At 48.8% G+C, this 25,274-nt stretch overlaps 1 protein-coding gene across 1 annotated transcript in view; it reads left to right on the forward strand.

The window, feature by feature from the left end:
* Positions 1-7,224: 7,224 nt before the first annotated feature.
* Positions 7,225-25,274, forward strand: part of LOC146059195 (uncharacterized) — a 25,777-nt gene continuing 7,727 nt past the window's right edge. The window contains exons 1-2 of the mRNA XM_083171318.1: positions 7,225-7,337; positions 8,543-8,763. The gene's annotated coding sequence lies outside the window, so the exon portion shown is untranslated. The remainder of the gene's footprint in view (positions 7,338-8,542; positions 8,764-25,274) is intronic.

Genomic DNA, 25,274 nt, shown 5'->3' on the forward strand with positions numbered 1-25,274 from the left:
GGGAGGGTTGGCAAGTATGCGTTACAGGTGTCCATGACAACAAATCTTTAAACAGGTCACCTACAGTACATAATAGTTTGATGTTTCTCCAGGTTTTGTACAAGCGACACAAGGGAACACAGCCACACCTCTGGGGCTGGCCCCATGCCTTCCAAGCTGAAGCTCACCCCCTGGAACAGATGGCACAGTGCTGCATTGCAGTGGAGGCGGTCCGGGGGGTGAGCACCATGGACAGCGAGGCCCCAGGGGAAGTCATGGCTTCTTTGCTTGAAGGTAATTATTTGCCAGGCCATAAGTAGATGTTTCGATTTTTGCATGGAATGTGTGTTAATTGGAAATTTCTCTTTCAACAGCATCCCCACCGCTTGGTCAACAATCTGTTGAGGAGGTTGTGGAGTCTGTGCCACCTGGCCCCAGTAGCAGGCCCATGCAGCAGCAGCCGCCAATGTCCGCGGCTGAATTTGCCACGTGGGGGCATGTGCTTGAAAATATTGTGCAGCAGGGAGAGTTGGCATCAGAGCGGGTGCGTAGGGCCGAGGAGGTGTTGCAGGGCTTGACCAGCAGCCAGCAAAGTATTGCTGCGAGCCTGCAGGCTATGAGTGCCAGCCAGCAATCTATTGCTGCTAGCCTGCAGGCTATGAGTGCCAGCCAGCAATGTATTGCTGCTAGCCTGCAGGTGCTGGCTGATCAAGCCCTGCGGCAAAATGAACTCCTCCGCCATAATGATCTTATGGTGGAGCTAGTTACCACCGATAGGGTCCTAATGTCACCCGTTTCTGGTGCATTCCCACCATCATCACTCCCTGCTGCCAGAGGGGGAAGACGATCCCCCCCCTCCCCAGCATGTGCTCCACCTGGCCCACCATCTGGCCGTGGCCGTGGCAGAAGAGCCGCTGCACGTGGCAAGGAGCCTGCCAGGGGCAAACGTGCCCGCAAATGAACTTGTGTCCCCATTAATCTCCACCCTTATGTCTTCCCAAATGTTCCATTGAGCTGTGTGTGTCAGCATCCTGTGTCAAATTCCGTGCCGAGGGTCACCACATTTGCCCTCGGTTCAAATGTCATGTTTGGTTCCCCTGTTGCCCTGTTTCGGCTAGCATTGCTGTGTGCTGTACTTGAAGTGTTGGTGCTGTACTTTTGTTGTGAAGCCACCTGATGTGTTCCTAATGATTCTGCTGTGACTATGTATGTCTATAATACATGGATTTTGTATATATGATTTCATTGTCTTCCTGCTATGGTACCTTTTATTTTGTTTTGAATTCTAATTTATTTTATAAGTTCCTTTAATAAATGTTTTTTTGATTCCCCCAAATGTGTGGTTTAATTGATACATGTAGAAGTGACATGTGTATTTGTATTATTTATATAAAGTTGTGTTCATTATTTGCAGTGTAAAAGTGTGTGACAAGTGCAGCATATATGTGTGTGCTTAGTAATGTTCCATTTAAGCTGCAATGGGTCCAATTGAAGCACTGACAAGCGTGTAATTAACAAGGATTGAGTAAAGTAGGGGATTGTATTGTGTTCACCTGACAATGGTTTCAGTGATTAGGCGTTCCGTTTGCCTAGCGCATGACCGAGTGGTGTCCGCAAAGCAATACTTGCTTATGGACACCGCACATTTCTAGGCTTTTTGTTCACGTGCATTCGGTGTGCTGTCCGAATGAACGCCCACCAAAATAAGTGTACTCCCCCGTGTCCGCCCATGTTTCCGCCCAGTTTAGCCCACTTTGAAAGTACGCCCCTGTGTCATTCCGAATGACGCCCATAATACGCCCATATTTCCCGAGTGTTTGCGGTGCCCATTTCTGTACGGTATTAGTGAGTACAAGTACGGAGACCATGCGTGGCACATGCGCATAGCGTTCCCCACGCATGCGCAGATGGCTAAAAAACGCCATCCGAAAGTATACGGGAAAGTACGCACCAACCAGAATAAGGCCCCAAGATAGGTAAGTATCAGTATGTGTGTAATGTATGTATTAAAGTTTTATTTTTCTTATGTGTCAGTGTGTGTTTATTTTACTATTTTTTTAACTGTGGAACTACAAGACCCAGCGGGCCCTTTAATGCCGCAGGCTGGGACTTGTGGTTCTCCAAGTCCCAGCTTGCAGGGTAGGCTTGCTGGGACTCATAGTTCCACAGTTAAAAACAATAGTTTATTCTATTTTTTTTACACACCGCCCAGGGGCATCGAGAACAGCACCAGGCTTCAGCCTGGTCAGGTAAGTCCTGGAGGGGGAGGACCCCTTTATTGGGGGGGTCCCCACTCCCCCAGGGCCCCTGGCCAGGCTGACTGGTCAGAGGGTTAATGCTTTGGCCGGGGGGACTTGTATAAAAGTCTCCCCCCGGCTGTGGCATTACCCTGCTGGCTGGTTGAGCCTGGGGCTGGTTCTTAAAATACCGGGGACCCCTAGTCATTTTGTCCCCCGTATTTTGGGAACCAGCCCCGGACCTGGAGCCTGGGGCTGGTTGTTAAAAATCAGGGAACCCCTATTTGTCGGGTTCCCTGATTTTTAATTACTGGCCCGGCTCTGTCAGCCTGGTGCTGTTTATGGCTGTGGGGGGGACCCAACGCCGTTTATTTTTAAAATGTATTTATTTTTCTTTCTTTTTTTTTACACCTTGCAGCCTGCACTGATCTGACTGATCCGTGCAGACTGCCTACACTAATTCGTATTAGCGGGCGTATATACGGCCAGCTAATACGAATTAATACGCCATCGGAGGGTTACAAAGCAGTCCTATTTGACTGCTTTGTAAATCCCCCTCTGGAACACGACAAAGCATATGAGGTATGCTGTCGTATTAATTTGTATTAAGAATATGAATGCAACTTTTTGCATTCGTATTCTTAGTAAATTTCCCCCATATATAAATTCAACTCCCAGCCGACGTGGATAGTGGGGGTATGTAAAGGTCGGGCGGATGCTTACTGACTCCCCTCGCAGGGCTCGCTGCGCTCGCCATGCTTCGGGATGGCGTGGATAGTGGGGGTTGTGGGAGGCCTAAATAAATGACATGATATGTCATTTAATGGTATAGGACATTAAATGGCATTATTATAGGTTAAATCAGAACAGATATCTCATTGCATCGTATGCCATACAATAATGGCATGCGATGTGATGCAATCTTTTTAATGGATTCACTGACACAGAGCAGTGAATACATTATATATTAAAATTGCATCTCATCGCATCGCATGCCATACAATAATGGCATGCAGTGCGATTTCACTACCGTGAATAGGCCATTACGCAAATGCCGTAGTGGGCGCCGTGATAATAATACACAAGTACCAAATTGCACACTGCAGATTTATTTTATTGCACACTGTAGTCTTGCGTTGGTTTCCTCTGTGACCCCCCCCCCCCACACACACACACACACACTATGGGACATTGCGGCCCATGGGTGGGAGAGCCTCAAAAAAATGCGCGCAGTGCCTATCAGGGCCGGATTAACAATGGGCCTGATGGTGCTGTAGCTCCAGGCCCACACTCCAAATAGGAGGACTGGGGATTTCCAACAAGCCCAGCCCCGCGTCCCTAGCCCTCCGGGAACCGGAGATACCGCCGGACAAACCTGGAACGTTTTCCCTATAGGATAACATGGAACCCCCTAATTCTGGCCCCCACCCAGTTCCGAGGTTGATCTCATTCAAACCCAAATCGCTGCGCATTCAATCTGATACCAGGCTGGTCCATATGAGTTGATTGGTTCCAGGGATATTGTGGGTTAACCGATTTTTTATTTATTTCTGAAATGTAATTTCATGGCTGTTCATGTACTTTGAGGGCAGATTTCTCTGGAACCAAATGGCCCAGTTTCACAGGACCAAAATCATTTGAAGCCCATTTAAAAGTTCTTCAATATGATACTGGTCTCATGTAAATGGGTCAGTTGGTTCAACGATATAGCCGGTTAAGGGGCGGAGGGGGTGGGGGGTGGTTTTCTCTCCCCCTCACACCAGAAAATGCAGGGACTAGGCTGGTGTAAAAGGGGCCAACCCGGGAATGTCCCCTCATCAACTTTAACTTTATCAACTTTATTGGCCATATGTGCTTGCGCACTCTAGGAATTTTTTGTGGATTACAGTGCAGCCTCAAGCAGGGATGAAAGGGGGGGGGGAGGGGACATTACATACATTCCACTGAGACATTATACACATTACATTGAGAGCATTTAGACATCACTTGCGGGGATCACATGCCCACCGAGCTGCACAGCGCCTAGGCAGCCATCAGGGGCGCCACTGGTCATTGCAGCAGCCAGGTAGGTATCAATATAAGCAGGGACAGTACAGTTAAGCAGGGACAGTAGTAGAGTTAAACACATGATACATATGCACAGTTCCTAGGCAGCCATATTGCGGCGCCATCTTGAATCTTCCTGTGGTAGAGCTGTGGGTGGTGGTGGGGATGGGGGGGGGGGATAAGTGCCGATTCTGTGGGTGCTCAAGGGCCCGAGCACCCACGGAAATTGATGAGCACCCACGGACCCAAGTCCCGCTGCTGGGCCGCTGTATTAACTTGCTAATTTGCGGCTGCAGCACCCGCATTGCTGGACCCGCCGCCTGGGAAACAGTATGCTGGGAGGAGTGTATTCTATCCGCAGAGTATTAGGTGGATGTGATGCAGGCTAGCCTGTGCGTGCTGTGCACATAGTGCACACTGACTGAGTAGCTCAGCAGCAGCCCTTCCGCCCATGTCCCACCGCACTCCCCCTCCCCAGGGCCGGTGCAAACCCTGTGAGCGCCCCAGGCAACCTACCCCCCCGCCCGCCCGCTCGCTCCTCTCTGGGGAGGGGGGGTAGGTTGCCTGGGGCTGTCCAGCACGGGTATTGCCCCTTAGGAGGGGGCAGACACAACCCACGTGCTCTGGAGGGGGTGCAGCGCTAGATTGCTATGGGATGAACAGAGGAGGGGGGGGGGGAATCACAGACGGGAGTCCGGCGCGTGGGGGGCGGTAGTCTGGCGCGTTCTCACTGCCTCACCTGCAGCCTCTGAAGGGCAGTCCCTCCTGACAGTTCGCCATTGCCTAACGAGGAGGATATTCCCCTGCAGCAGTAGATGGCACGCAGGGCCCACACACGCTGCCATATTCCGGGTGGTGTATAGCTGAGCGACCGATGTGCCTGCACTCTCTGGCTGTCATACAGCAGCCAATCAGTGTTCAATAGTCACAGCAATAGGCAATCAGTAAAGGCTGTGGTCTTTTCCTGGTCAGGAGCATTCTGGGAGTTGTAGTTTAGTGTTTGTATAGCTTCTCGGCTCTCCTCGGCGGCTCAGTACCGCCCTCCAGTGGCCGGCGCCCTATGCAAATGCCTAGACCTGCCTAGTGGTGGCGCCAGCCCTGCCCCTCCCTCATTGCCGGCACAGGTACTGTGGGGGCATTTATATACTTGGCACTGTGGGGGCATTTATGTACTTAGCACTGTGGGGGCATTTATGTACTTGACACTGCTACCATAATTTGAATATTAGAGACAACTGTACTACGTAATGTATATTGGTATTATTTTGTGGCCACACCCCTTCCCCATGAAGCCACTCCCCTATATTTTTGGCTTGAGCACCCACCAGCAAAATCATAAATCGGCACCTATGGGGGGGGGGGGGGGGTAGAAAGACTCAAGACTCAGTGAGGCCGGGGGAGAGTCAGTGGAGGGGGGAGGATGCAGAGCTGCCGCAGGGTTACCCGGGGCTGGTGTGGCCTGTTGGGGGGGTCCTACCGGCCTCTGGATGTATTGCCGGGGGTCCCCCTGGCTGATCTGCCTTCTGTCCTAGCTGGGGGGATGGGTCCCTTCTCACCAGGTCCGCTGGTCTGCTTTTGCCCGGCCCTCTGCATCCATAGGGTAGTGAAGGTGGTCCTAGGGTTTCCCCCGGCTGATGGTGTTGCTCACTACTCGGCCACGATGCGCCAGCCGCGTCACCCGTGATGTGCCGGCCGCGTCAGATCCGGCAGGAGAAGCCGCGACTGCACCACATGATCCAGGGATCAATTCTCTAGAAGCCACAGGCAGCTCAGCGATTGCGTCGAGTGCTCGGCGGGTCCCGGGGGTGAGTGGCGCCTGTGAGATGATCTCACACCCGCCCAGTGAAGGTGCGTGCGGTCAGCCTTCTCCCAGCTCCGGCTGCATCGTCCACGGCTTGCGGCGCACGCTTCCTCCGCTTCAGCCACTACCTGCCCGCCTCCTCTGCCTGTCTTCGTCCCCTCTGCCGCACGCTGCTCCTGAGGCCGGGGATAGTTGAGCTCCGTGGATGGGGGACGGAGCTCCACGTCCATGCGACCATCCCCGGCCTCTTCAGTGCTCTGAATATGGCCGGGTAGCCCCCCCCCCTCCCCCCCGCTCTTTGCCCGGCTGTCAATGACTATCACTTCTGCCCGGCAGCGGCTGTCCCACAGTTACAGTGAGCATGTATTCCCCCTTGGAAATGAGCATGTAATCCCACATGGCAATGAGCATGGAACCTCTGGCAATGAGCATTGAACCCCTGGCAATGAGCATGTAGGTAAGCAGCACTTATGTAGTATAATTTTAAATAGGCATTATGGTGTTTGGCATAATACATAATGGAAATTATGGTGTGTGGCTTAACATGTAATGGGCATTATGGTGTAAATTTTTCATGCGCGCCTTTTTATCCCTGTTTATGAAGCATGTTGTGAATTTTGGCTCAATCCGTTTGGTATAGTGTGTATTTTGGCTCGATCCATGTGGCATATTGTGTAAGAAGCAAATACAGTATAAGTGGGTTAGGATTGTGTTGCATGATTTGTATAAGGGGTATATGGTGTGGTAAACTTAGGTGACCACATAAAAGGTGCTGAAATGTTGTCTACCAAGTTTTGGCTTTCAGTATTTTTTTTATGACTGGAATGCCACCTCACCCTGTATTTTAGGACCAGGGCCGGATTAACAATGGGTCAAATGGAGCTGTAGATCCAGGCCCACCACTGAAAATAGGCCCACAGAGTCCTGCTATGCAGTCAGTGTTGACAGTCTGCATTGGAGGCCCAGCCACGGGTCCCTTGGGACCCTGGCCGTGGGCCCGGAATCCGACCCTGGTGTGCGGAAGCTGTTACTTCTAGCAGGAGAAAAGGAGCAGCCGTCAGTAATAGGTATCTTCCTCTGCTTGTAAATTACAAGCATTTTCCTCCAGGTGCCAGTAGGGGGAGCTAAGAGAATAAGCTTCTCATTACTGTGCAGCTGTCTGTTTTTCCTGTGCCAGCTCCTCGGCTACTACAGGCAACGAGTGGGCTTTACTATGCTGGGTCCCTGTCTCAGAAGATGCTGAAAATGAAGTATAGCTGCCATAGTTAGGACAGGTGAGTCACTGTTGTATGGAGGAGGGTTACTGTGCAAGGCAAGCTGCCAGGGACTGTAATAACAGTGTGCTGATTTGGGGTGTATGCAGTTATACAGTGTATGCTTATTGCCTGATTGTATATAGTGATGCAATGTGATGTGTGAGTTTGCAGTGTGTGCAGAGAGTGAAATGTCAGTGATAGCGATGCAGTGCAGTGTGTGCTGGTAGCGGTGCAGTGTGTGCTGGTAGCGGTGCAGTGTGTGATGGTAGTCAGTGGTGCAGTGTGTGCTGGTAGCGGTGCAGTGTGTTATGGTAGTGGTGCAGAGAGTGAAATGTCAGTGATAGTGATGCGGTGCAGTGTGTGCTGGTAGCGGTGCAGTGTGTGCTGGTAGCGGTGCAGTGTGTGCTGGTAGCGGTGCAGTGTGTGCTGGTAGTGGTGCAGTGTGTTATGGAAGTGGTGCAGTGTGTGCTGGTAGCAGTGCAGTGTGTGCTGGTAGCGGTGCAGATAGTGAAATGTCAGTGATAGTGATGCACTGCAGTGTGTGCTGGTAGCGGTGCAGTGTGTGCTGGTAGCGGTGCAGTGTGTGATGGTAGCGGTGCAGTGTGTTATGGTAGCGGTGCAGTGTGTTATGGTAGCGGTGCAGTGTATTATGGTAGCGGTGTAGTGTGTTATGGTAGCGGTGCAGTGTGTTATGGTAGTGGTGCAGTCTGTGCTGGTAGCGGTGCAGTGTGTGATGGTAGTGGTGCAGTGTGTTATGGTAGCGGTGCAGTGTGTTATGGTAGCGGTGCAGTGTATTATGGTAGCGGTGTAGTGTGTGCTGGTAGCGGTGCAGTGTGTGATGGTAGCGGTGCAGTGTGTTATGGTAGTGGTGCAGTCTGTGCTGGTAGCGGTGCAGTGTGTGATGGTAGTGGTGCAGTGTGTTATGGTAGCGGTGCAGTGTGTTATGGTAGCGGTGCAGTGTATTATGGTAGCGGTGTAGTGTGTGCTGGTAGCGGTGCAGTGTGTTATGGTAGCGGTTGAGTGTGTGCTGGTAGTGGTGCAGTGTGTGCTTGTAGTGATGCAGTGTGTGCTGATGTACTGTCATTGATAGTGATGGCAGTGTGGGTTGACAGTGTAATGCTGGTGACGGCTGTGTTTCAATGGTAATGTTCAAAGGATGTGAGGTGACATATACCTGCGTTGTATGGCAGACACAGACTTTCCTATTTACATCCATTCCACAGTGCAGTTAGAAAGCATCAAGCTGCAACATCACACTTCCTATGGCGGGGGCCCCTGCTAACCCGTAAGTGCACTCAGGGGATTGAGCGAACACGGACGCTCACCCCTGCCTCTGCTCCAGCTCCTCACCAGGACATCCTCCGATAAGCACTCCCAGGGACTGCACCGACACTCCTTAGCACCGGCTAGACTGCGGGGCTGTCAGCTCCTAACAACAGAGAGGGTAAGCACCCGGTAGGGGGACGCCACGCTCCGGCTGTCATTCACAAACTAGTTTGATTTCACTTGATCCTATATCCCTACTGGAAATAAAACCATATTTTTGCTACAGGCCCTGTTTCATTTATTATTGATTGGATTAGTACTCTGAACGTTAATTTCACAATATTCATCAAAAAACTGGCACCTTATGTTCTGCCCATTTAGTCTGCTGTGGTCACCTGAGGGGAACATAGGTCCCAGGTGGGGGGTCCTATGGTGTACTGGGTCCCTAAAAGATTACCCGATAAGAGTGGGGTGCCGGAAGAGAATAAGTGGTGAGCTCTGTCGTACTCCTGACAGTTGGGATTCTGATGTCGGAGAAACGAATGTCGGAATCCCAACTGTCAGTATGCTATACCATACCCTAAGAGTGATACTGCGAGGACTGACCTGTGGACTACAAATCCCAGGCACCACATTATTTTTTTTTTTTTAACAATACATCTTTATGCACATATTTGTCTCACAGTACTGATTGACATGTAACCATCATCCTGTTATACAGATGGAGCCGCTCTCGTTTAGCGGGTGTCTGGCGGTCGGATCACCAGCCGCTGGAAGAGGATGCGCGCGCACCATATGCTCATGCGTCTCCTTCCAACTGAGCTCCCCGTCAGTCCTCGTCGTTGCCTGCCGGCCCCACCGCCTCCCCACACCCCCAATAACCCTGCCCGTCTTCCTGAAGTGGAGACGGGCAGGGTTCCCATCCCCCGCCGCCTGAAAACTGGGAGGCGCATGCGTGTGAGATGCTTTCATGTCCCAGTCAGATGGAGCGCCGCTCCGGCAGCGTTTGCCAGCAGGGACATTCTGGCGATCCCCGGCACTGGCTGAGAGGCGCTCCATCTGTACATCATTGTCTCATAATCTTTCTGATCACTTTGTATCCCTACACTTTGTAGTAACTAGCTGAGCGCTCAGTAAAACCCCCCAAATATACCACAATTCGAGTTTGGACCACTCATTACTGAGTAGCCCTGCAAATCATAGACCGATACCGATAAAGCACAGGCTCCATCGCATATATTCCGTATACCTGTGTTAGCAGAACGGCAGTCCTTGCTCTGGAGCAGCTGGAGTAGAAGATAACCCACCTCTAATAGGGATACAATTCTAGTAATGGGGACACAAGCGCCTACCTAACAATCCCTTGTAGCTGCCTAAACCGTAACCCTCCCGCAGCCTGCCACTAACCCTCCCTGCTAGTGCCTAACCATATCCTCCTTGTAAGTGTTTAAATCAAACCCCCCCCCCTCCAACAGCCTAACCCTATGTCCCCCCACTAGTGTCTAAACCTAACCTCACTTTCCCCACTACCGCTCCCTGCATACTCCCCGATTGGGAAGTTGCCAGTCAGTATTCCGGCATCGGCATCCTAATCTCTTCAACGTTCCGGCTCCGGGACGCCAGCATCGCTATACTGAATGCTGACATCCTGTCTGGTGGGATGCTGACTGCATCCCTGGTATATAGTTACAAAGCATGTGTCACTGGTAGTTATAAAGTAGACCAAAAGGCGATTTTAAATCAGAAATGTTAATTGCTGAAACAATAGAGGTACAATGCTTCATTAATATACAGCAATGTGTAATGGGATGGGGAATATATACAATAATTGCAGCATTGTTATTGGTGACTGGTAGATCTGGTGATGTTAGCGCGGTGTCAGATGTACTGTAATAGCTGTTGGTAAGGTTTGGGGTTGTCTGTTAATAAGTGGTGGTGTGATATCATATCACATTGCACATACATAGAGAAGCAGCAATGCACACAGCCACAACACCACCATTCTCCATTGCCTCAGGGATGCAGTTGTGGCCCCCATAGTTAGTCCCGTGGTGGGAATTGAACCAATGTCCTCGTTCTGTGATGCTAATCATTACACCATGTTTGTAAAAATAATGTAAGGGGCATGAATCCGGAAAGAAATTATAATGCTAAGGATTGGATGAGGGGCCCCATCCCAGTATCTGGCCTAGGGCCCTAAATTCACCACAGCTGTCACCACCAACAGCAAAGCTTACTCTTCTTCTGAACATCCAGAATAACACTGCATTGTCATTGCGTTGTCCTGACCTTATGCCTTAATGGCGCATCGATGCCGACCCCCCCCCCCCCCCCCCCCCCCCCAATTTTACCCACCAATTAAAGATATTAAAAAGGACATATCCCTGGGGTACTCCACTTGTAATGTTTCCCTCCTTTGACTGTACTCCGTTTACTACAACTCTCTGTTTTCTGTCCTGTAACCACAATCTTATCCATTCAACTATCTTATACCCCTTTTACACAAAAAATCCCGGATCCAACCCGGCATTTGGAAGAAGGATCCAAGCCGGGTCGGATCCAGGATTTACTCCATTTACACTGCGGTGCCCACCCGCAGTGTAGACGGAGGTGGCGCTTGGAGATGACATCATCTCCAAGCGCCGGGACCGCAGTGATCCACGCCGGATACACTGATCGCCAAGGTAAGCTGCTGGGCTACCCCCAGCCCCCGTGCACCTCCCCACCCACCCACCCTCCGGGAGGTGAATGGATGCCGCACACAGGCATCCATTCACCTCCTTCGATGCCGCTGCTGTCTGCAGAGTTAAGCAGACAGGAGCGCAGGCTGTCCCCCCCCCCTTCCAACCTGCGGACGCTGCGGTCTGCAGGTTGGACATCCCCCATTCATGTAAATGGGAGCCGGGTCATCCAAACCGGTGTACCCATTTACACCGCTCTCTGCTCAGGTCCTAGCCGAAGACCCGGAGTTTTGAGGCGGTGTAAAAGGGGTATTAGAATCCAATCCCAAGCTTTCAAGTTTATTTAACAGTCTGCAATGTGGGACAGTGTCAAAAGACTTACTAAAGTCTAGATAAGCTACATCCACAGCCCCACCTTGGTCTATTACTTTAGTTACCTAGTCAAAAAAGTAAATAAGATTTGTTTCCCCCAGTAAACCCATGCTGTTTCGGATCCTGTAAATTTCTGGTTTTGAGATATTCTACAACTCTTTGTTTTAAGAGTGCTTCCATCAATTTTCCTACTACGGATGTAAGCCTCACTGGTCGATAGTTGCTTACCTCTTCCTTGCTTCCACTTTTGTGCAGTGGGACTACATTTGCTGTTTTCCAGTCCTCTGGGATTACTCCAGTAGCTAGTGACTGGTTGAATAATTCTGTTAACGGTTTTACCAGCTCCCCTTTAAGCTCTTTTAGTATCCTTGGATGTATCCCATCTGGCCCCATTGATTTATCTACTTTCAGTTTTGAGAGTTCTTTGAGGACTTTCTCCTCTGTAAATGTACTTGTTTCTCCCTCAGTTTTCTGACTATACTTGCAACTTAACTGTGGCCCCTTCCCCTCTCTTTCAGCAGTGAATACTGAGCAGAAATAATTATTAATATGATCTGCTATTACATTGTCCCCCTCAAGAAAACTTCCACTCTCTGTCTTCAGTCTAATTATTACACTTTTTGTTTTTCTCCTCTCACTTATATACCTAAAAAAAGTTTTTCCCCCTTTACCCAGTGACTGGGCCATTTTCTCCTCAACCTGTACTTTTGCACATCTGATTACCTTCTTAGCCTCCTTCTGTTTAACAAGATACACCACTTTGTCTTCATTATTCTGCGTCTGCTTAAATTTCTTAAAGGCCAACTTTTTTGCTTTCACAATACTTGCTACATCTTTCGCAAACCACAATGGCTTCCTTTTCCTTGTGGTTTTTTTGGCTGGTCCTTTACCTTTCTTTATCACCTTCCACTTTATCTCTTGTTAAGGCTTAATACATTTGGACTGAGTGTCAGCCTTCTCATGGGTGGAGAGGGTGCCAGGCAACAGATCCGGCAACTGCTGTGGGTTGTGTCTCCTGGTGCAGTCCTGCTCTTTTTAGGTGACCGCGGTGACCAGAAAAGAAGGGAAGGCCCGACGCCACGGATGCAGCATAGTGACTTGTATAGCCCAGAGGATGGAGGTCGGGGGGTTAAGTCTTCCTTAACTGTGAGCAGGGTTTCAGCACATTTGAGATTTCTTTGTCTAACTGACAATTTCTTTGTCTAATTACATAGGCTGTGGCCGAATAGGCTGTGTGCATGGTTTAGCTGTGTGCATAATAGTTTTGAAGTGCATCATTTTTAAAGTGCGGCATAATTTAAATATAACTGTGGCGTTATACTGGCGTTACACTGAAGTGAAACAGAAGAACAGAAACAACAACTGAGAAACCAAAGTCTACTTTGAGTGAGTTCAATTTATTCTCACAACATACTACCTGTGGCTGCTTAATCTGGCGATTCAACCATAATATCATAATTTTTACATATTCAAACAACATTTACTATCACTGTTAATGCTTGTATTTGCACTGTCAGTTTTGAAAATGCCAAGCTGTACCTCTAATGACCTCACCTCACCTGCTCTTCCATTGATTTTAGGTGTCCCCCAAAATTTTATTCTTGGCCCTCTTCTTCTCTATCTCTATACGTCCTCTCTGGGTGAGCTCATTTGCTCACTCGACTTCCACTATCACATCTATGCTGATAACACTGAAATCTACCACTCCTTTCCTAATCGCTCTCCCTCTATCCTCACTCATATCTTCAACTGTCTCTCTGCTATCTACTCTTGGATGACCCAGCTCTTTTTTAGACTTAAAATATCAAGGACTAAGCTGACCTCTTCCCACCCTCCTGCATAAAACCCGACCATCTCTCATACTAACCTGTTTATGCTCACCTCTTTCCCTTCTGTGTCACCCCTGTCTGTCTAACCCTCCCCTTTAGAATGTAAGCTCTCACGAGCAGGGCCCTCTCTCCTCATGTGCCTTTCTTAGAATATATAAACCTCTGCCACCCTGATGCTTGCTTCAGTGTCCTGTCCACTGATGCAACTATCCATATTAACCATGTACTTGTCCTAAACTGTCTTGTGCTGTAATTCGTTATGTGTTTTTGGTAATAACTATGCTTTGTAAAGCGCTGCGGAATATGTATGCGCTATATAAGAAACTGTTAATAAATAAATAAATAACTGAGCGATGACGGATATGCGTCCAGCACACTCAGTATGTATATTATTTGTAAGTAATGCTGCCCTGTTTTATGTTTCTCTAGACAACGGGGCCCCTCTGATTCTTGGGGCCCAGGACGGGTGTACCCTTTGCACACTCTGACGCCAGGCCTGCACAAGGGCCTGGACCTGAAATGTCTGCGTGTTGTTGCAGGTGGTGTGACAGAATGCGGTTACCAGTATACTGATGCAGGCATCCCAGCTGCCCTCACAACAGCGGCACATAAACTCTGAATATATCAGGATTCCAATGCTGGGAAACTGACAGCAGGAATCCCAACCGGTAAATTCGCAGGGCTAGCTAGCATGCGGCTGGGGAAAGGAGGTTTAGGCACTAGTGGGGGGACTCAGGAAAGGCTGCGGGGAGGGGAAGGTTACACATGACTGCAGCAAAATAGGTTCTGCATCATCTCAGGGCTATAGTTCTGTCCCATTTAGCCATTACCCCTGATTGTACCCTGCTGTATGTGGGTGTGTGTAGCACTATGGCAGCTATCCTCTGAGTAGATAACCATACATAACCCAGTGAGGAGACAAAGGGGCCCATTTATCATTTCATATTTGTGTCTAATTCCCCACTATACCCGGCACTCCTCCTGCTGGACAACTGCTAGTGTAAAATGGCCCTGACAAAATGTCCTCCCCCTTACAGCAGACCATTTTTGAGGATGCTAGAGTAGGCAGCCTCCTCTAGCATCCTTAAAAATGGTCTGCTGTAAGGGGGCAGTTATTTTTATGGGGCATTTTTCATTAGCAGCAGCCTAGCAGGAGGAGTGCCGGGACCTCAGACAAGCCGATCTGCAGGTCCCGGCCACAGACCCGGCGGCGGCAAAGTGAAGGGATGTGAGGGTTGTGTGTCTTCACTTTAGGTATGTGCCCCCATATTCGCCTGATTTAATATTATGGCGAATATGGGGGCACATATTTTGTAGTTACACCACTGACTGTATGCGATCCTGGGCGGTATGAACCCACCCAGATCGTATTGTATATGCAATCCTTAGTAAATGGTCCCCCAAGTGTTGAAGCATCAGTCACCTCTGGGGCTCAACGTAGCTGCACAGATCCTCATAGCCCACAGTACTGCACCAACCTACCATATTCTTTTTTTACACATTACATTCCCAACATCTATTTAACACATGAATATGGGTCCGACCTATACAGTAGTACAATGGGAACATTCAAAGTAGTAGGTGGGAAATAACACATCAGACACGGATTGACTTGTGTGACTTTTTAATGTTGAAATAACAGAGGCCGCTCAGCGACCAAATTACTCCCCAGAAAGTGAAAGCAAAATGATGCTTCAAACTTGCTGGATATGGAGAGAGGGAGTTGTGAAGACAGAGATTGGGGGTAGGGGGATTACCCATCAACAGGACAGGCATTGTAGGGGTAGGAGGAATAGCCGTCAACAGGACTGGCTTTGGGGGAATAGCCGTCAACAGGACTGGCTTTGGGGGAATAGCCGTCAACAGGACTGGCTTTTAACTGCTGCATAAACTATAATGATTTAGTTTGATGCAAAATCAATAACAATTAAATATAAGTGACTCAATGAGTCCGAGGTCCATGTTTAACAATCGACCCTTGGCATGCCGTCCTCCTCCTGCCAGATGAGGCCAACAGAGATGCTGCTGTTATAGACGTCCTTCCTACAAAAACAGACTTTGATCAGTGACTGTTATTGTAAAGACACAAACGTTTGCCATGTACAAGTCCTCTCATTATTCCCTGGCCTGCTGCTATATATCACCTGCACCATGTTATTGGCCCTTACTGAATACATGTATCTGTGTGATTCCTCTTTGGACCAATCATAGCGCTGATGCTGTGGGTGTGACATGACAAGGACAGCCCCATACAGAAAGCCCAGCGTACAGTGATGTGAGATTCCTCTAATGGGGCTACACACTGAGCGATTTTGGCCTTCTTATATTGTTACACTCGTTAGTATAATGATATATACGTGTATGTCATACAAGTAGAATACCAGCCAATCAGCGCTCTGTGTGATAGAACTTCTGTAGCGGCCCCAGCTGCAGGCAGATATGGAGATACCGTTTCTACATCATATCATGTTTGTAAGACAAGAGACCTGATATCTACCCCAGGGACCAGAGCAGGGAGGACGCACGTATTGTGTCGGCAACCTACCTGGGGGAGGAGTCTCTGCTCGCAATAGAGCCGGTGCTGCTGGTATCAGACGGGCTTTCTGCCATGTCCCTCAGATCAGAGCAGTCAGCAGTTGACTCCAGAGATGCTGTATCATCTGAAAATGAGAGACAGAATCAGAGTGGTTGCTATGGGCAACATCACCTCTTTTCATTGTAGTAAACGTACCCTGTACTTTCTATGTTTAATATATAATATTTTAATAGTTACCCCACTGGGCAAAGCTATGACTAAATCAATGACTAAAATTAGATGAAAATGTTCGTCAAGATCCACTGACTAAAACCTGACTAAAGAGTCGAAATTAAAAAGTCTGACTAAAATGTGACCATTATTTTCGTCAAATTTTAGGAAAGTGACTAAGACTAAAACTACACTGAAAATCCCTGACAAAATTAACACTGCTGTAGATTTAAAGCAGTAAAAAGTATAAGGTGAAATCAGGCTGGTGAGATAACAAGCTCCTGTCCACTCACAGTACTCCCGGCCTATTACATATAGGGGGTGGTCCGGGGGTGCACCGGACCACCCATTAGACCGCCGTACACAATTTAAACTTTAAATTTTAGTTTACAGTCCATTTTATTCTGAAGCCTCTCAGGGCTTCAGCGTTCCCAGTAGTGCACTGCGCGGGTGCGCGGGGGACGTCACCGCGTACCGGCGCAGTGCAGGACTGAGAAGCTGTGTCGGAAGGGAAGAAAAGGCGGGAGCTGTAAGCGCCGCGGCTGCAGAGCAAGCGTGAAGCGGCGCTGCCCACTCAGAGTCGCACAGGAAGGACTGCAGTCCTGCCGTGGCGGCATCATCCCAGCACGGCTCCATTCGGCTCACAGCCTGAGCTGACACACTACTCGGCAGTATCTAACCGCCCACTGTCTTCCCCAGTGCCCCACTCCTCTCGGGCCAGTGGGTGCAGTTTCACCCCCTTGCTCACAGCTCCGCTCCGATGTGGGTGAGAGACGGAGTCGGCCCAAGGATCATTAACCCCAGTGTTTCTGGAAAGCTGAGGAGATAATGTGGCCTCCTCCAGGTAACTTATCACCTGTATATTAGATGTAGTGTATATATATGTATATATATATATATTTATATATGTATATATATATATATATGTGTATATGCAAGTTACAGTCCAGGATGAAGGTGTAACTGTTTTCCCAAGTGATTATTCTGTCATATTTATACTCAGCTGCTGTGCTATGTGTTTTTTTTAATTGGACATTAAATTACTGACTATACTGAGGTGTACCGTCTATTATATGTTAACCTTTGGGTTGTAATATTTGTTTTTGTAAAAATATATGTATGTATGTATAACATAACATAATGAATACGCTAAATTCGCCCCTGGGTACACAGGCACCTCCTAATGATGCGCTCTCCCCGCCGCTTCCTACCCTTTAAAGACGCTGGCTGGATGCTGCCCGGTGCTCCATCGCCAGGCGCCTCCTTCCTCCTCTGCCTGGCAGCAGCAGGTTTGTCCCCACACACCACTGCAGTGGCAGGCTCCTGGCAGCTCTGTCATATATACATGCCACTGTGTATATAGCACAATGGGGGCATTATATGTGTGTGGCACTACAGGGAGCACTAAGCATGTGGCACTACAGGGGCATTATATGTGTGGCACTATGGGGGGCAGTATGTATGTGGCACTATTGGGGCATTGTGTGTGACACTAAGGGGTCAGCATTATGTGTGTGGCTCTGTGGGGGACATTATGTATGTAGAACTAAGGGGGGCATTATATGTGGACAACAAGCATGTAATTCCCCCAGACAATGAGACTGTAATCCCCCTGGGCAATGAGCATGTACTCCCCCTGGGCAACAGGCATGTAATCCCTCCTGCAATAAGCCTGTAATTACCACTTGCAACAAGCATGTAGTCTCTGTGGCAATGAGAATGAAACCCCCCCGGTGTAATGGGTCATTTGGTGTGTGGCATACTGTGTAATTGGCATTGCTGTGTTTGGAATAATGTGTAACGGGCATTACAGCATATGGCATAATGTGTAATAGGCAATTCGGTGTGGGGCATAATATGTCATGGGCTTTATGGTGTGGGACGTAATAGGTAATTGGCATAACAGTGTGTGGCCGAATATGTAATTGGTATTATGGTATGTGGCCTAATATGTAATTGTCATTATGGTGTGAAGCGTAATGGGCATCACAGTGTGAAGCCCAACGTGCAATGGGCATTACAGTGTGTGGTATAACGTGTAAGGCATGTGGTATACTATGTAATGGCTGTGTGACGTGTAATAGGCAATATGGTGTAAATTTTTAACATGCACTGTCCCTATTGTCAAGCCCTGACATAATGTGTGATGGGTATTACTGTGCGTGTCATTATATGTGATGGCCATTACTGTGCGTGGCATTATGTGTAATGGCCTTTACTGTGCGTGGCATTATGTGTAATGGCCTTTACTGTGCGTGGCATTATGTGTAATGGCCATTACTGTGCGTGGTATTATATGTAATGGGCATTACTGTGTGTGGCATTATGTGTAATGGGAATTACTGTGTGTAGCAGAGTGGGCACAGCGGGCAGGGCGGCTGGACTGGATTGTGGAGCAGCCGAGTAGCTGAAGTGAGCCAGCCTATCAAACAAAGTAAGGAAGAGGTTTTTTTTTCTAAGGTGCCCTTTTGCATTTATGGTGGCATGGGATAGGGTGGGGTGTTGTGTTGTGTTGGGGGAGAAGGGGAGAACAAGGAATCTTGGTCATTATTTTATGGCCCCCATATTTTTAAAAATGGTTACTCTGCTGTTATTTGGGGAGGGGGGACAGGCAGCAGCCCTGAGGGTGCACTGCCCCAGGGAATGGGGTTTTACATAGCACTTTTTGTCACCAAAAGGTTAGGTAGCAGGTGCTATTGGTGGGAATAATTTGTCCCTTATCAGTCCAGGGTTGCCCGCATATGTGCAATATCAGTCCAGGGGTGCCCGCATGTGTGCCCTATAATTCTATGGGTGCCCCCATGTGTCCCATATCAATCGTATAATACCACGCCCCTTTTTGCGATGTCACGCCTCCTTTCACGAGATCATGCCCCTTTTTCGCCGCGCGGCTTAGCCGCGCAATGGTCATGCTTTCTGGGAGGTTGAGCCTGGGACCACCCATTAACATATTTCTAGATTCGCCTATGTACATATATACTAGTTACCAGCCTGTCACAGATCTCCCAGCTTATTACATATATACTAGTTACCTGCCTGTCACAGAGCTCCCAGCTTATTACATACATACTAGTTACCTGCCTGTCACAGAACTCCCAGCTTATTACATACATACTAGTTACCTGCCTGTCACAGAACTCCCAGCCAATTACATATATACTAGTTACCAGCCTGTCACAGAACTCCCAGCTTATTACATATATACTAGTTACCTGCCTGTCACAGAACTCCCAGCCTATTCCATATATACTAGTTACCTGCCTGTCAAAGAACTCCCAGCTTATTACATATATACTTGTCACCAGCCTGTCACAGAGCTCCCAGCTTATTACATACATACTAGTTACCTGCCTGTCACAGAACTCCCAGCCAATTACATATATACTAGTTACCTGCCTGTCACAGAACTCCCAGCTTATTACATATATATTTCTTACCTGCCTGTCACAGAACTCCCAGCCTATTATATATATACTAGTTACCTGCCTGTCACAGAACTCCCAGCTTATTACATATATACTAGTTAACTGCCTGTCACAGAACTCCCAGCTTATTACATATATACTAGTTACCTGCCTGTCACAGAGCTCCCAGCCTATTACATATATACTAGTTACCTGCCTGTCACAGAACTCCCAGCCTATTACATATATAATAGTTACCTGCCTGTCACAGAACTCCCAGCTTATTACATATATACTAGTTACCTGCCTGTCACAGAACTCCCAGCTTATTACATATATACTAGTTACCTGCCTGTCACAGAGCTCCCAGCCTATTACATATATACTAGTTACCTGCCTGTCACAGAACCCCCAGCTTATTACATATATACTAGTTACCTGCCTGTCACAGAGCTCCCAGCTTATTACATACATACTAGTTACCTGCCTGTCACAGAACTCCCAGCTTATTACATATATACTAGTTACCTGCCTGTCACAGAACTCCCAGCCTATTACATACATACTAGTTACCTGCCTGTCACAGAACTCCCAGCCTATTACATATATACTAGTTACCTGCCTGTCACAGAACTCCCAGCTTATTACATACATACTAGTTACCTGCCTGTCACAGAACTCCCAGCTTATTACATATATACTAGTTACCTGCCTGTCACAGAACTCCCAGCCTATTACATACATACTAGTTACCTGCCTGTCACAGAACTCCCAGCCTATTACATATACTGTATACTAATTACCTGCCTGTCACAGAACTCCCAGCTTATTACATATATACTAGTTACCTGCCTGTCACAGAACTCCCAGCCTATTACATAACACCTGGGGAAGCTTACATCCAGCCCGTACATAACACCTTGGGAAGCTTACATCCAGCCTGTACATAACACCTGGGGACGCTTACATCCAGCCCGTACATAACACCAGGGGGGAAGCTTACATCCAGCCCGTACATAACACCAGGGGGGAAGCTTACATCCAGCCCGTACATAACACCTGGGGGAAGCTTACATCCAGCCCGTACATAACACCTGGGATTGCTTACATCCGGCCCATACATAACACATGGGGAAGTTTACATACTACCCATACATAACACCTGGGGAAGCTTACATCCAGCCCGTATATAACACCTGGGGAAGCTTACATCCAGCCTGTACATAACACCTGGGGATGCTTACATCCGGCCCATACATAACACATGGGGAAGTTTACATACTACCCATACATAACACCTGGGGAAGCTTACATCCAGCCCGTACATAACACATGGGGAAGTTTACATACTACCCATACATAACACCTGTGGAAGCTTACCTGCACCGAACAAGTAAAATGCTACTCTCTCTGAGATAATAGCATTCACAGCTGCTACCACTGCAGCATCTGGTGGTGGAGGTGATGCTGCCGTGAGGTGCCCTATGCTGGAGCTGCTGCTGGTTTCAGATTCACAGCTGCTGGTATCAGATTCACAGCTGCCACTGTCCGAGGAATCTGTATATATTGTTAGAAAGTGATAGACAGAATCAGATTGCTTGTTATGGGCAACATCCTGGGGAATCTCACATCCAGACCGTACATAACACCTGGGGAAGCTTACATCCAGCTCGTACATAACACCTGGGGAAGCTTACATCCAGCTCGTACATAACACCTGGGGAAGCTTACATCCAGCCCGTACATAACACATGGGGAAGCTTACATCCAGCCTGTATATAACACCTGAGGAAGCTTACATCCAGCCCATACATAACACCTGGGGAAGCTTACATCCAGCCCGTACATAACACCTGAGGAAGCTTACATCCAGCCCGTACATAACACCTGAGGAAGCTTACATCCAGCCCATACATAACACCTGGGGAGGCTTACATCCAGCCCGTACATAACACATGGGGAAGCTTACATCCAGCCCGTACATAACACCTGGGTAAGCTTACATCCAGCCCGTACATAGCACCTGAGGAAGCTTACATCCAGCCCGTACATAACACCTGGGAGTCTTACATCCAGCCCGTACATAACACCTGGGGAAGCTTACATCCAGCCCGTACATATAACCCGGGAAACCTTACATCCAGCCCGTACATAACACCTGGGGACGCTTACATCCAGCCCGTACATATAACCCGGGGAACCTTACATCCAGCCTGTACATAACACCTGGGGAAGCTTACATCCAGCCCATACATAACACCTGGGGAAGCTTACATCCAGCCTATACATAACACCTGGGGAAGCTTACATCCAGCCCGTACATAACACCTGGGAAGCTTACATCCAGCCCGTACATAACACCTGGGGAAGCTTACATCCAGCCCGTACATATAACCTGGGGAAGCTTACATCCAGCCCGTATATAAAACCCGGGGAATCTTACATCCAGCCCGTACATAACACCCGGGGAATCTTACATCCAGCCCGTACATAACACCTGGGGAAGCTTACATCCAGCCCGTACATAACACCTGGGGAAGCTTACATCCAGCCCGTACATAACACCTGGGGAAGCTTACATCCAGCCCGTACATAAAACCTGGGGAAGCTTACATCCAGCCCGTACATAAAACCTGGGGAAGCTTACATCCAGCCCGTACATAAGCTTACCCTCACTGGGCAGGTAGATGTCCTCCTGCGCCAGAGGTGTCCCCACCTTCACAGTAATGGGCACGACCATGTCCTCCTGTGCCAGAGGTTTGCCCACCACACGTAGAGGAGTGGTGCCGCTGGTGTTGGGGGGCTTCTCAGCACTAATGGGCTGGACCATGATCCTCCTCACTTTGGCAGACTTGCCTGTCTATAAGGTGCAGAGGAGGAGACACCATGAGCTGTGACTACATAACTCTACATAACAGTGCAGTCACTTTTTACCATAGAAGCACTAGCACAGATCAGTAGATTGAGTAGAAGCAGGAGTTCAGCACCGCGTACAGCGCCCAGTGGAATCAGCTGGAGTGTCACCATTGTGGCTTATAAGTTATTGTTATAACTATAGGCCCCCTTACATTATGCGATTTGGGCACGATTTTGCCCGATTTGTATGAATCGGGCCGTGAAATCGTCCCAAATCGCATATGGTGACATCCCCTCCGACCCGATGCGCAGCCCCGTGCGCATCGGATCGGAGATGGGAGGTCGGACGGGCTGCACATAAGATTTGCTAAATCTTATGTGCTGCCCGGAGCCGTGCTCCCCCACAACAGGGGACCTACCAGAGTCAGGCGCAGGGAGCCGGGCAGCATCAGCGGGAGCAGGGGGGGGCGGCGCAGAGTACCAGGGAGCCGGGCACGAGAAGACGCTGCAGCAGCAGCACTTAAAAAAAAAAAGGGCCATACAAACGCATAGGAAGCCATTCATTGGCTGAGACCTCTTTCAGCCAATCAGCGATTGGCTGAGACCTCTCTCAGCCAATCGCTCATTGGCTGAGAGAGGTCTCAGCCAATCAATGGCTTCCTATTCGTTTGTATGGGGTTTTTCTTTTTCTTTGGAAGTGCTGCTGCTGCATCGTGTTCTCCTGCCCGGCTCCCTGGTACTCTGCGCCGCCGCCCCCCCCCTGCTCCCTGCCCAGCGGCTTCCTGCCCGGCTCCCTGCACCCCGACCCCCCCCCCCCCCCTGCCCACTCTCTGTTTGCGGGCATATTCCTGCTGCTGTCCCCCGCTCCCATTGTCCCTGCAGCTCCCCGGGAGTGGCATGTGATAAATCGCATGCGATTTATCACATGCAAAACTTGGCACATGAAGTGCCATCGCATGTGATCCCTCCTGGGGAGCTGCTGGGACAATCGGGTCCGACTTGTCGTTATGACAAGTCGGACAAATGTAAGGGGGCCTTATGACTACCAACATGAGCAGTTATAATAAGATTATAGCAATGTATAATGATGGAGATTAGATCCGCCCAGCTTTTTTCAACTGTATTTTCACTAAATTTCATATAGTGTCACTAACATATAACCATTGTTAGTGTAACACTCACTGGAGAATAGAAAGTGACTACCAGGGGGTATGCACTATCGCACAAAAGGGGGGGGGGGTACCCAGTAACTTCAAACCCCACCCCCAGTTTTCTTTTAAACATCTGCACTCGGACCGACAAAGCCCCGCCCCTCACAGCATAATTTAATGAGTAGCGGGTCTATGGTGAGGGGAAGGGTATAATATGACATAATACAAAAGAATCACGTCAATTTTGCCCCACCCCTTCACACAGACCTGGGAATTGTGGCATTATGCTAGGAATGGGTGGAGCCTAACAATGCAAACTGTCTGGGTCTGACCTCATCCTCCCCTAAACTACAGTAACAGTGAGTGTGTTAGTGACATAATAAATATATATATATATATATATATATATATATATATATATATATATTGCCACCAATGGGGGGAGAATCAGATGTTTGCCTTCATCGATGGTGCAACATAACACGTGTCATGCCCTGTCCCTGGATTTGATTGGCCCACGAGCTAGTCTGTCTGGAGAACTTTAACTGGTGTCATCCTTACCGACTAGAGTGCCAGCTTGCAGCACCAAAACATCCACATATATATAATATTACATACCTTCCAACTTGACCTACTCCAAAATGGACAAAATGCTCTTTTCTAGATTTCTTGGACTTCTCTCTTAGGCCCTTATTCTGGTTGGTGCGGTGTTTGCCGCTTGCGGTCGTACCGATGTTTTTCGTCTGCGCATGTGCAGAGGTCACTCTGCGCATGTGCAAGCGGTTTCGCCGTACGTTTTTTTTAGACGCCGCACAGGGGGCGGAGAGGGGCGTGAGGGGCTACTTAGCCTCATTACCCTATGCATACGCCCCGCGTTTCATGGGCGTATGCATGGTAATAAAGCCGTGACGCATGTGTAGGGGGCGGGCATCTGACATCGCCGGATGTCAGCTGCCCGCCCCCATACATGATTTCATACGGACAAGTGTCCGTGTGGTCTAGGGTGGCGGGAGCTGGTGGAGCGTGCGGCCCTGCATTCGATGGTCGGCGACCATCGAATGCAGGGGCTGCTCCCAAGATGGAGGAGGCGTATCCCCGTCCACTTTCATGCGGACCGCCACATATCCGCGTACGGACGGAGGTGGCGATCCGTATGGAAGGCGGGGATTCGCCTGCACGGTCCTGGCCGCATATTCTGATCTGGCCGCACAGATCAGAATAAGGGCCAATATTAGGGATGACCATCGATGTGGTTGCCATCGATGGCGATATTGCATGTAGTCATTGATGGTAGCCTTCCACAGTATGTAATTGTGGTTTCACCAACTGATGGTTATCCGTTTTATGTGACAGACTGGCTCATGGGCCAATCAGTTCCAGGGGCAGGGCATCACAGGTGTTATGTTTCACCATCGATGAAGGCAAACATCTGATTCTCCCCCATTGATGGCAAAAATGTATTATTCAACATCAGCCAGAAACCATCAATGACTATGAATTATCGATGGTTGTTGGCCATGCCTACTTATTTTAGGATTGCTATCACCTTTCTTAACAAGCAACTAGTTCAACACAGGTGACGGCAATTATAATATCAGAGGGAAGCGCAGGAGCAGAGCATTGTGTCTCTCCTGGAATGGGTCATGTTGA

The sequence above is a fragment of the Crinia signifera genome, chromosome 2, assembly GCF_055691185.1.
Source record: "Crinia signifera chromosome 2, ASM5569118v1, whole genome shotgun sequence".
In the NCBI taxonomy this organism is placed as follows: domain Eukaryota; kingdom Metazoa; phylum Chordata; class Amphibia; order Anura; family Myobatrachidae; genus Crinia; species Crinia signifera.